At 36.6% G+C, this 6013-nt stretch overlaps 1 non-coding gene across 1 annotated transcript; it reads right to left on the bottom strand.

Annotated features, from left to right (window-relative positions):
- Window positions 1–5233: 5233 nt before the first annotated feature.
- On the bottom strand, window positions 5234–5339 carry LOC145641333 (small nucleolar RNA R71). The gene has a single exon (XR_014115371.1). It is a non-coding gene; the product is annotated as a small nucleolar RNA R71 (small nucleolar RNA).
- Window positions 5340–6013: the final 674 nt, after the last annotated feature.

Below are 6013 nucleotides of genomic sequence, written 5' to 3'. Positions count from 1 at the left end.
TTCTTCGTGTCTTTCATGATTCAAAGTTGGAAACTTGTTGTCAATCCCGTGTTCCTGCAACAAACATCAACCATTACTGGAACTAGGTTCCATTGTTAGATCTATACCTTCATAAATGATGAACGCTTAGCCACATACCCTGTGATAGAAAAGACTTTCAACAAACAGTTCAGCATCTCTTCTATTAAGAAAATTAACCAAGTATTCATTTGCTTTCATTACTTATAAACAAGACATCTCTTTCAATTAGTCTCTACATATCACATGGTAAACATATCCATATCACTAAGATCCAATGGATTAGTGTTGCTTACCATCTACCTGATGTTGAAAGAGAATGTAACATGTGTTTGATTCTCATGCTTCTCGATCTTAACCTGTTTGGAACTTACATATACATATACCTATTATCGAGTTCCTACTAGGTTTATCAAGCATGAAAAGATTTACATGTTCACAGTTTGAAGCATAGAAGCATCTCATCTTCAATAAAACCTAGAAATGTCAGGTTGTTGTTAGGAATCACCTTGAGATCCACAAATGATGTGTTCCCTTTTTGATTCCCTTCATATGTGACATTTCCACTCTTTATTGATGATGTCATATTGAAGCCATGAAACAACTAGAGTTACAAGCAATTGAAAACCAGAATGTGCATTAAAAACTCGACAAGAAAGATATTCACAATGGGATAGGAACTTGACTTACTAACTTCCTGTTCTGTAGAAATTTTACCTTTCGTGTTAGTATTATAAGTCAAAGTTCTTCCATTGTAGGTTTATAGCAAGAGATACCTTGATTTGGCTATCATCATCTCTTTTGGAACCTCGCTGTCGAGATAATGCGAGTTCCCTCCTATTATAAACCTTCGACTCTTCCATGTTCCTTTTGACATAAAGTTGGAACATGTCCTTCTGGTCCTTTAGACCATTGTATCTTGGGTAGAGGAACGTGTTGATTTAATCTCAAATTCTTCAACACCTTGTCAAAGTCCCTCATAGTATCATTCAAAAGATATAACCTGAAAGTTCACAACCCAAGAGATTCCTTTGTGCCTTTAAAATGTCAGTAGGTTAGTCAAAAGAGGTAGATAAAACCTAAAGCATAAAAGTGTTAAAACATAAAGTGCCTGTAAGAATACTCCCTTTTAGATGTCGTTCCATCAACGAAATGATGAATCTCCAACACAAAGTCAAAGATAATCATCTTAACTCATCATCCTTCATAAGAGTCTGCTACAGGAATTAATGCTTTGTTCCAAGGAACTTTGAATAATAAGAACTTAACTGGAACTTGAACAAGAATCTTTACAGGAACGTATACGCTAACTCCTGTAGCACCTTGATATAGAAGCTTTGTTATTCCTGTATCCCTAATTCGTTTTATCATTCCAAGTTCACCAAGTTCCAACCAATTTAAGCACTGAGCTCCTAATGGAACAAACTTTTACGCACCAATTTGTCTCAATGGACAAACCTACAAAACAATCATTAATAACTTGCACAAAGCTAGAAGAGAAGTTAGTTTGTCATGATATACATTATAAACATCCAAACAACTTCTCTTTTCATCCATTCACAAATAACCTTCATAAGATTAGGGAATTGAATTTCAATAGGAATTTGTGAAGGATTAATACACACCAAAAGCACATGACCAATATTTACAGAGAGATGTATAGGCGACTTACACATTTATCCATGTTGTCGCTTCACCTACTATAAACCTCTTATAAAGGCTTTCTAGTGAGAGGAATTTGCACATAATTGCTTATATACAAACAACCAAAGATCATCATTATTAATAAGTTGTCTCCACTCACTTAGCCTGCAAAATCAGTCATCTTTTGGCTTTGGTTACCCAATTTATATTGGGTACCTTCATGTTAGTAATAGACATCAATAATCCATAATTAAAACAACTACGGTTAAACCAACTATCTTTACTAACAATAAACATCATGTGTCTACATAATAAATATTCAGAAAAACACATACACATGATAAGGTCATTCTTTGGCAAATATTCAAATATACGTTCATTACCTTGCCCAAAGAATTAAGTTTCCATACAGGGGTAATCTAGGTTCCAAGAGACCAAATATGCATAATTCTACATAATACGTTCCTTGAACTATTTCCAGTAAACCGATTCTTTAAAAATAAATCAATTTGTAAATCTTACAAATACTTTTCACTCTATAAATCAGATTTAAGGTTACACAAAATTGATTTGCAAACTTTCAAAACAAAATCCAAAATTTAACTAGAAATACTACAAGGAACTTGTACACATAATGTCATGCATATAATCAAGACTTCAAAGACGAGACACTTACCTCAAAGATGTTCATCTTTGAATCACATCTGCTTCACAAGCAGACTTTGGTCTTCACGTGGTATTGGGAACGTTCTAGGGTTGAGTTCCATTCGCTGCATTCCTTGTAGATATCCATCCTAGCCTGGAACTTGCTCCTCGGGGTTGCCCGGTTTATCAAGAGCACCGGCTCTGATACCAATTGTTATTTTAGATGAACTACTACAAGAGGGGGGGTGAATGGTAGTAGGTTCCAATCGTGGAACTTATGCGGAAACAAAACGTAAAGGAACTTAAAGCACACAGCAAGTTTTACGAGGAAACCATCCAGTGCCTAACTGGAAGTAAAACCTCGGCCCTATTGGGACTTATAAACAAATTCCACTATAATAGGCAACTCTCCTAGTACAACCTATTACACAGACCTTTGCTTTGCAAGTTCCACCACGGACACTTGACTCTATGATAGGACACTTCCTACCAGACCTAAGACACTTCTCAGGACCCTTTTTCTCCCTTTACCCAGGACACTTCCTAGGTGACCCAAGACACTTCTCAGGTTCCTTTCACTCACTGTGCACTCACAGCTACCACTCGAATTTTACGAGATTTCAAACTCATACACAAGCGTGAATTTAAGAGAATTCACAATCTCACCCCAAAATACAAAACACTCAAAACCCTTTTTCCCATTACAAGATCTCATCGAATATCCCTAAATACATATCTATGAATAAAGAGATAAAACTAATATGTTGAACACTCAAGATCTGTTTGGAACTCACTAGACGTACTGTAACCAAAAACCTGATAGGAACTTTGACCAGGAGGACTGACTTAGCTTCGTGGTGAAGGATAAAACCATTAAGCACGACCACTACACTTCGTCAGCCTCAACTTTGAATGAATACATATGAGCATATTTATAGTACACTCGAAATATTCATTTCATCTTGAAAAAGATAGATTTTCTGAAAAGATAAGTTTAAAAGATATTTTCTAAAAATTAGTTTTCCGAAAATATATCTTTTTGTTAAGAATAAAAACTGTCAATAATAATAAGATAAACTTAGCATAAAATCAGACTTTATTCAAAACTTATCTTTTTGTTTAAAATACTTTTTAAACAATCTTATCTTTTTCCAAAAGGGATTTATTAGAAGATAAATATCTTTATTCAGTAAAACCAAATCCCTACAAGATATGCACGTATAAGGTAAATATATATATCATTAAAACCGACCTTTAACAACGTGCATACTTAAGTTCCTATTAGGTTCCTGAACTCTGACAGTCTCCGAGTTCCTGACAAGTCAGTTACTCTAATTTCATTGACTGTTTGGAGTCCACCTTGGTTCTATATAGACTTGTTCCAGACCGAATTTTATGTCCAACATACTTACATGAATCCTAGAGCAATATACTTCTATTTCTCTGTCTTCATGCTGCTTCTCTGAAACTCTTGTTCTGGAATCCTGTAGTCTTGATATATTCTGGATCTTAGGGTTTGCCCCAGCATTACACCGGAACCAGGTCGTTACAACCCGTTTCGAAGTTCCTGTTAAGAAACTTCTGGAAGTTCCATTTCTGGAACTCTTCTTCTAACTTTACTTGTATCCTCATGGATCCTCTAAAGTTCCTCTGTTTCAGTTCCTACTTCAGCCCTCAACGCTTACTGAACCTGCAAACATCACAACACTAGAAAATCCTTATTAAATGGAAGTTTGCTCAATTCTTAACATCATCATCAAAACCTCATAAGGGTCAACAAGTTTTCCCTTTTTGATGATGACGAACTGAGCAAACTTCTGAGAATAACAAAGTAAAACAGAAGGTTAGATTTTTATTTATAAAAACAATAAAGAAAGCTAAACTAAATTAAAAGACTCCTACACATACATAACCTATATATGTATAGGATACTTACCTTATGAAGCTAACATATGTAAACACATGTTTACATAGTTACCTTCATGGTTCCTTAGCCATCATCATGCTTATCAACCATAACACTTATCGTTGTTCTTGTTCCTCTATTGCTTATCCTATATTGCTCAAGTTCCTTACATATATACCTGTCATTACTCAGGTTCCTTGTATCCTGTTCCAAGCATAACTTGCTCTTTCTATGCACAACTTAACATACACGTTAGATAGATAATCATCATTAGTTTATAATCATCAAAACCTAATTGCTCAACAATACTCGTATAAGGTTTGTTAAGCGTTTACAAATTTAGTTTGACCAAGGGAGAATTAGATGACGACCTAGTTCCAACCCTTGTCAAAATGGCGCTGTTGCCGGGGGATGACATTGGTGCTTTGTTATAGTTGTTGAGTCTATTTTACTCTATAAAAAAACAAAAAAGATTTTCCTTTTTAAGTCTATACTTGTAGCCGTGCTACTAATCATTTCCTTTGAGTTTGCACGTGGTCATTCACTTGTGCCATTTGATCCGGAGATCGAGAGGACTATTACAAGACTAAGGGTTGCTAGGCGATCTTTTAGCTCTAGCATTTCAAGTGAGGAAGAACCGCAACAAGAGGAACAAGCAAGAATGGGAGAAAATCCGAGAGTGGCATTGAAAGAATTGGGGATTCCCGGTGCATACTACAACACCGGCAAATGATTTTGAAATTAGTCCGGCTATGATCACTTTGATAGAGAGGCGACAATTTAGTGGAGCTAAGCATGAGAGCCCGCTAAATCATCTCAAGGAGTTTGAAAAATATTGCAATACTATCATGGTGAACGGAGTTTCCCAAGAATTCATCCGGCTCAAGCTCTTTCCCTTTTATCTCATTGGCCGTGCTTTGGAATGGCTAGACAAGGAGGTTAAGCTGAATTATCTGACTACATGGGACGAGGTTACAAAGGAATTTCTAACCTGTTTCTATCCACAAAAGAAAATGGCGGAGGCAAGAGCTTTGATTCAAGGCTTCAAACAAAAGCCAAGTGAGAGCCTTTATAAAGCGTAGGAGAGATATAAGGAGTATCAAAGGGAGTGTCCTCACCACGGAATTCCAACCTATCAAATTTTTTAGATTTTCTATGGAGGCCTAAGTCCCCAAGGCAAGTCATGCCTAGATGGAGGAGCCGGAGGTCCCATCATGAATAGGATGGAAGAAGAAGTGGTGGACATCATTGAGGATGTTGTGAGGTACTATAGAGATTAGCAAGATGGTGAGAGAGAATCAACTAGCAAGAGTAGCTCTTCGGTGTACTCGGTTGATAATTTGAATGCAATCAACAATCTCTCCTCACAAATGGCAAACTTGGGGAAGGAAGTGAGTGCAATCAAAGAAAAATTGGAGAGTTCTTCTTCCCAAGATCCAAGTCTTCCCTCCCAATTTAAGGGGAGAGGTACTCCTTCTAACTCTCATCCCCCTCCTTCTTCTAGTAACATGCCTAGTGGTTGTTTGTTTTGTGATGTGTGTGGTTCATATGATCATGATTCTAGTAATTGCCCTCATGCTTTTCCGGATGTGAATGATGATTTTGATAATAATGAGAGTGAGCATGTGAATTATGTGTCAAACAACAATAATGTGCAAAGGTTTGATAACAAAGGGGACAATGGAATAGGAATTACCAAAACCATGGTAATTTTGACAACTATAACCAAGGTGGTGGTTATAGGAACCTAGGGAACCAAGGTTCTCGAGGTAACTATAGCAATCAAGGATATAGTGGCCA

Source organism: Chenopodium album, chromosome 7, assembly GCF_948465745.1.
Source record: "Chenopodium album chromosome 7, dcCheAlbu1.1, whole genome shotgun sequence".
Taxonomy (NCBI): domain Eukaryota; kingdom Viridiplantae; phylum Streptophyta; class Magnoliopsida; order Caryophyllales; family Amaranthaceae; genus Chenopodium; species Chenopodium album.
The sequence above is the reverse complement of the archived record's forward strand: the minus strand, read 5'-3'. Positions and strand labels throughout refer to the sequence as shown.